Raw genomic sequence first — 6606 nt, 5'->3', positions numbered from 1 at the left:
GGTGCTAAACTACTTATTGATTCCTGCAAGCCTTTAATTCATTTTTATTGTTAACAGAAATCTAATGTGAAAATTGTTTTGCCCTTTTGTGGTGGATCAAATTTTCAGAAATCCTTTTTCTATCATTTTCACTGATGGTACCAAATTATTTTCACTTTTCAATTGAGATCTCATGGGTCGAGTACTTAATTTGTTCAAAATGATATGCAGTGCCATCTGATCAAGTCCCATCCACAAAATATATGTGACACACACAATTCTAAAATTATTCACTTTTACTGTCCTTCTGGGCCAGTCGCCCACGATCATTAAGAACCATTTTGCACATATTGTGCCACATCCAAATTCTACATTTTTGACCCATTGTGAAAAAATACATTTTTAAAACCATATAAACTTGATTAGTTTTCAAAATGTCTGCAAATATGATTAATTGTGGCTCCTATGAAATTGAATAATACATACTCATTCTGCATTTCTTTGAAAATAATCTTGTAGAAGAAAAGGTAGCATACTTATTTTGGTTTTCTTACTTTCCTCCAGTGATATGTGGACTTTTAAAAAAATTGCTTGGCCTTGTTATTCAGTGTTAATTCTTACAAAGGTATGTAGTTTCTATTTTATGAAAAAGAGAGTTGAAGTATGAATAGGTGTTGGCCTAATTCTGTTGCTCTTCAATTTTACTGGAGTCCATGCATTTTTTATTTCACAATGGGGAAAGCATACGTGATGATTGGATTGTACTGACAAAGAAAAAAACTTCAAGTTGTGATCTCTCTTGTAAACAGAAATCTTTTCAAAAAGCATAAGAGGTTAATGGATAGTGATATTAGCTTTCTATTTTCCAAGGCTTTAGACAATTTTTAGATATTCTGTTCAAAATGCAAACTATTTTCTATAATTTCCCAATACAAACAGTAGGCTACAAAAATGTTTTTATCACTGCTAGTTAATCTATCAATGTAGTAAATTATTGCCTAGCTAATATATTTTAAAAGTGGAATAATATTAAAAATTTATAGTCATAGAATTTTATTGAATATAAAATATGCTTTTCATTAATTTAATTGAAAACATTTATTAGAATTAGCATATTTAAGGACAAGAAGCTAAGTATTATGCTGTACTATCAAGTCACACAACCTCTCTTGTCTTCTCTTCTTAATTTTCCATACATATTTTCAACTCTTTTTTTTGCTTCAAGTATTGTTAATAAAACATGGGTAAACTGTGTACTTTAGACTCAAGAAGCATACCCTCTAATAGAGGAGATGTCAAAAGAATTATTCAATTTAAAACTTCCCTTAATCTCTCAGGATTCTTCTCAACTCCCTTACGAGCAGATATTTCACATTCATTAAATATCATCAATACATAAATGCATCAGTTGAATACTCATGCTTCTTCACAGTCCATTTTTTAGTTAGTTTTCTTGTATTTAATACGTTTTTCAATATTATATGACATACCACACACTGAACTAAGACACTTCAGTGCCTTTTTTAATCTTCAGAAACCCTTTTGAAGGTAAAGGTATTATAACCATTGCACTAATAAACAAATGGGCCTTAAATAATTTAAGTAACAGATAAGTTAAGAAAATTTGTAGCTTCTAGAAATCAAAAATTTAAGTAGTCAAGATTGAGATATATTTTCATAACATATCTGAAAATAATTTTTTTCTAGAATTTCTTTAGCAGATATTTACATTAGTTTAGAAGCTATGCAATTATACTGGCCCTTTCCTTGGTTTCAATATAGCTGTCTATGTTTGACTTACTTATTTTCCTTCAAGATGAAAGACAAAATAGATCAAAGTAGCAATGCCTAATCTTTTATTAGGAAAATAAGCTTTTCTCAGGAAACCCTCAACAGAGTCCTCCTTACTGCACTTTCCCACAATGGCATCATATTGCTGCCATTTTCTACTCTTAATATTGGGAAAGCAAGTATATAGCCATAGTGGAGTTTGTAAAGGAAGAAGAGATGTGGGAATGAATGACTGATCATCTAAGTCAGTGTCACCCACTTTGTGTCACTGAACACGTTTTTTAAAAGTATTATTTCAAATGTTTTAAAACATTACAGAACAGTATTACAGTAAATGCGATTCTCTGCAATTTGCTATTTTTCTTGGTATATTTTTAAAACTCCATCAGATACCTGCAGTTCCAGTTCATTCAATTTTATAGCTAAATCATATTTTATTGAATAAATATACCAAAATGTATCCCTTTGAGACGTACACAGTTTTTCTTTTCATAGGTCAAAAAAGTTGTATAACATCAATTTCAAATGACTTAATCTGACGTGTCCATTGTCCTTTTGATAGACATTTTAGAATGTTTCCAAACAGATTAGCTGTGAATATTTTTGTCTATGTTTTCTTATGAAATATGTGAGATTAACTTTAGGTAATGTTTTTCAAGGATTATTTCTTAACATTGCACACATAGAAATTATATTATTTTAACACTGGCTGGGTTCAGTGGCTCACCCTTTTGGTCCCAGCTTTCTGTAAGGTGGGAGATCATCTGAAGTCAGGAGTTCGAGACCAGCCTGGCTAACATGGTGAAAACACTATACTAAAAATACAGAAATTATCTGGATGCAGTGGTGCATGCGTGTAATTACAGCTACTTGGGAGGTTGAGACAGGATAATTGCTTGAATCAGAAAAGCAAAGGTTGCAGTGAGCCGAGATCATGCCACTGCACTCCAGCTTGGGTGACAGAGCAAGACTCTGTCCCAAAAAAAGGCAGGCCCACTCCCAAAAAACCCATTAAATCTGAGCAAACTGAGGGCCTTCTTATAAATGTTGGTGACTAGCTCTCAAGTTGTGGCCACCGCAGGCATCTGGCTCCATTTCTAATCTATCAATGTATTATTTATAGCATACCCTGTTTGAAGTTTTATCCCAGAGGCTATTCTGTACATCTATTATATTATTATTTCACTGTGTATTTATTGGTCTTCTATAAACATAAATTGTAGCTTCTTGGATTTTATTTTATTTCTGCTCTTACACTAGTAATAGAAATCACTCACATATTGCTGATTATAACCTAAGCACTTGATAAGCATTTTTCATGTTTTTATTCATGTGATTTTCACAGCACCACCATGAGTTTATCCTCACTGATATAAAGGGGATCTAAAGTGTGTTTAGGCTAAGAAATTCACCCAAGGTCACTGCTTTATTAGAGTACAGCAACTGCTTTTGATATAACACAGCCTGGCTTCCAACTCTCAGTTCTTAACCACTATGTGTTAAAGCCCTTTTTTATTTTCTTCCTTCTATTCTGTTTGAGAAGTTTTGATTACGTTACATTTCTATTTTATATCCTAGAGAGATATATAGCTTCAATTTTTGTAATTTCATATCTGTACATAGCTACTTTCATAGCTATACAGCTCACTAATTGCAGGCTTCCTTCTTTCCTGTGTATGGTTTTGAGAAAGAGAAAATCAACTTCTGACAGCAGGAAGCTGTCCTGGTACTATCAACTAGACTGTGGTGTTCTCCTGTTAAAAAAAATTCACAAAAGTCTAACATCAGAAAGCCACTCAACAAATGTGATGGAACCAGACTACTCTGTAACCATGCGGAAACACAGAGAAAATAACACTGTTCAAGCCACACACACACACAAAACAAGCACTCCCCTCTCCTTGCCGGATTGAGTGACTGTTTCTTCTTCACCAGGCACTGCTTTACCCTGTATTCATTTCTCTTGCCTGCTAGATAAAATTATTAACATGACTAGTCAGAATTCTCCTCACTTTCTGAGAGCATTCAATCTATAGTAAAGCACTACCTTAAAGTATCTCCAAAAGCATCTAGCACAAATCTAAATCTTACAATAAGCCTTCTCATATCCTCTTATTGAGACCTCCCAAGATTTCCCATTGGATGAGGCTTCCCTATTGCAACTAGTCAATAAAGCCAAATGGAGGTGAATTTATTAGTAATCTTTGGATGGAAAACATTCACAACATAAAGCCAAAAATTGAATTGGACATACTGATTTGCTTACCTAATTACTCTTAAGCCCAAAATATTTTCATTGTTGTTTTAGTCTCATGTTTTGAATTTCTAATAAGATTTTCCCCGCTGGTAGTCCACAGTCTGTCATTCCCAGGTTTATGTCCATGTGTGCTCATTGTTTAGCTCCCGTATATAATTGAGAGCATGCAGAATTCGGTTCTCTCTTCTTGTGTTAATTTTTTCAGGATTATGGCCTCCAGTTGCATTCATGTTGCTGCAAACACATCAACCTAGGTGCCCATCAATAGTGGATTAGATAATGAAAACGTGGTATACATACACAGTAAAACATTATACAGCCACAAAATATATGAGTAGTATTTAAAACAAAGTTGTACCTTTGGCTTCGTGCTCAAATGTTAGTTGTCTAAGGTATGCAATTCAAGACCAATTACTAGTTTCCATCACAGTTTTAAAGATAATTCCACATCAAATAGACTTTTCCATAATTGTGAAACCTGATGTCAGTATCATTATTTTGAAGGAAATCTTTTTCCTATAAATTCATTTTAACATTCCATTTTATTCTTAATATTTGATAGTTTTACTAAGTTGGTTATGACTTTCTAATTAGTAATATGCCTGACAGTCTGCTGTGCATAGTGTATTAGTCCATCTTCACACTCCAATGAAGACATTACCTGAGTCCGAGTAACTTGTAAACAAAAGATGTTTTTTTCTTTCTTTTTTTTTTTTACTGTATTGTAACATGTTTATTAAGCATGAACCCCTAAACTGTAAACAATGAGGAACTGAGGTGTAAAAAGAAACATATTAGGGATAGTATTAATAGACAAAAACCTTTAAATTTTCTTATTGGATTTATACAATCACACAATAAGCAAAATCGAATCCTTACTAAGCAAACATTTTTGTATATACTGCCTTCTCTTTATCTTTCTGTGCCTTTATCTTTTGTTTGACTTTCAGCAGTTCTGCCTGGATAGCTTTGTCTTCTGGTGCTATCTCCTGAGCTTTTTTTAAGATCAGCCAATGCTTGATCATATTCTTTTAATCCTTGCCATCCTTGAGCTCTTCGGTACAATGCTTTGGTATTTGATGGGTCTATTTCAAGAGCCTCCAAACAACTGTCAATTGCTTCCTACCAATTTGACATCTTCAGTTTACAAGCACCAATATTCAGTACACAGCTTAAAGCTATAGGTTGTAGCTTGGCTCTATCTGCTGTCTCAATAACAGCCTTTGAACTGTCAACATATCTTAAAACTTTTGCATATTTTTTAATGGCCATCTCCCAGTTCTGGGATTTGAAAAAAAGTATTTCCAATGTTTTTTAAGTCTTCTGTTATTAATAAAATTTTATCTACGTCTTTTAAATCTATATCCGCATCCTCAGGGAAATCTGGATGACTGTCGCCAGAGCCATCTTTTGGGAATAATCCCCAATCATCTCCTTCCTTCAATTCTCCACATTCTGCAATAACGCACAATTTGGCAGGTTTTTCACCTTTCACTTCGACGTTTTCCAATATCCTTGCCACTCCTATTCCTTTAATTACTTGGCCAAACACCACATGTTTCCCATCCAAATGAGGAGTTGGAACTGTTGTGATAAAAAACTGAGAACCATTTGTGTTGCGGCCTGCATTTGCCATGCTCAGTAAACCCTCCCGATCATGCTTATAATGGAAATTTTCATCTTCAAATTTTTCACCGTAAATACTTTCTCCACCTGTCCCATTCTGATTTGAGAAGTCTCCACCCAGGATCATAAATTTCTTAATAATTCGATGAAAAGGGCATCCTTTGAAATGGAGAGTTTTTCCAGTCATGAGTCCAATGCCTTTTTCTCCTGTACGCAGTGCACGAAAATTTTCCGCAGTTTTGGGTACAATATCTGCAAACAATTCTAAGACAATTCGACCCAATCGCTCCCCTCCGTTGTCCACGTCAAAGAAGACTCTAGGGTTACTGGGGTTGGAGGGCTTGGCTTGGGGGGACGGGTGCGACATCTCGACTTGCAGACGCGTTTGCAGGCAGGATCCGCGAACCTCGTGGCAGCTCGGCAGCTCAAACTGCAACGCGCCACTCCCCCGCCAGAGGCTGGCTGCGAACAAAAGATGTTTAATGGACTCACAGTTCCACATGGCTGGGGTGGCCTCAGAAAACTTAAAATAATGGAGGAAGGTGAAGCAGAAGCAGCCAGGCAGCTTCTACACAAAGCAGCAGGAGAGAGTGAGAGAGCACAGAGAAATGCTATACTTTGAAACTGTTAGTTCAGGTGAGAACTCACTCACTATCACAAGAACTCCATGATCCAGTCACCTCCCACCAAGTCCCTCCATCCACATGTGAGGATTACAACTAGAGATAAGATTTGCAAGGAATAGAGTCAAACCATGTTATTCTGCCCCTGGCCAGTCCCAAATTTCATGTTCCTTTCACATTTCAAAGCCAATCTTGCCTTCCAAACTGTCCCCTGAAGTCTTAACTCATTCCAGCATTAACCCAAAAGTCCAAGTACAAAGTCTCATCTGAGACAAAGCAAGTCCCTTTTGCCTATGAGCTTGTGAAAACTAAAGCAAGTTTGTTACTTCC

General features: G+C 35.4%; 1 pseudogene; it reads right to left on the bottom strand.

The window, feature by feature from the left end:
* Positions 1 to 4719: 4719 nt before the first annotated feature.
* Positions 4720 to 6107, bottom strand: LOC101033625 (peptidyl-prolyl cis-trans isomerase D pseudogene; annotated as a pseudogene).
* Positions 6108 to 6606: the final 499 nt, after the last annotated feature.

Source organism: Saimiri boliviensis, chromosome 1, assembly GCF_048565385.1.
Source record: "Saimiri boliviensis isolate mSaiBol1 chromosome 1, mSaiBol1.pri, whole genome shotgun sequence".
Classification (NCBI taxonomy): Eukaryota; Metazoa; Chordata; class Mammalia; order Primates; family Cebidae; genus Saimiri; species Saimiri boliviensis.
The sequence above is the reverse complement of the archived record's forward strand: the minus strand, read 5'-3'. Positions and strand labels throughout refer to the sequence as shown.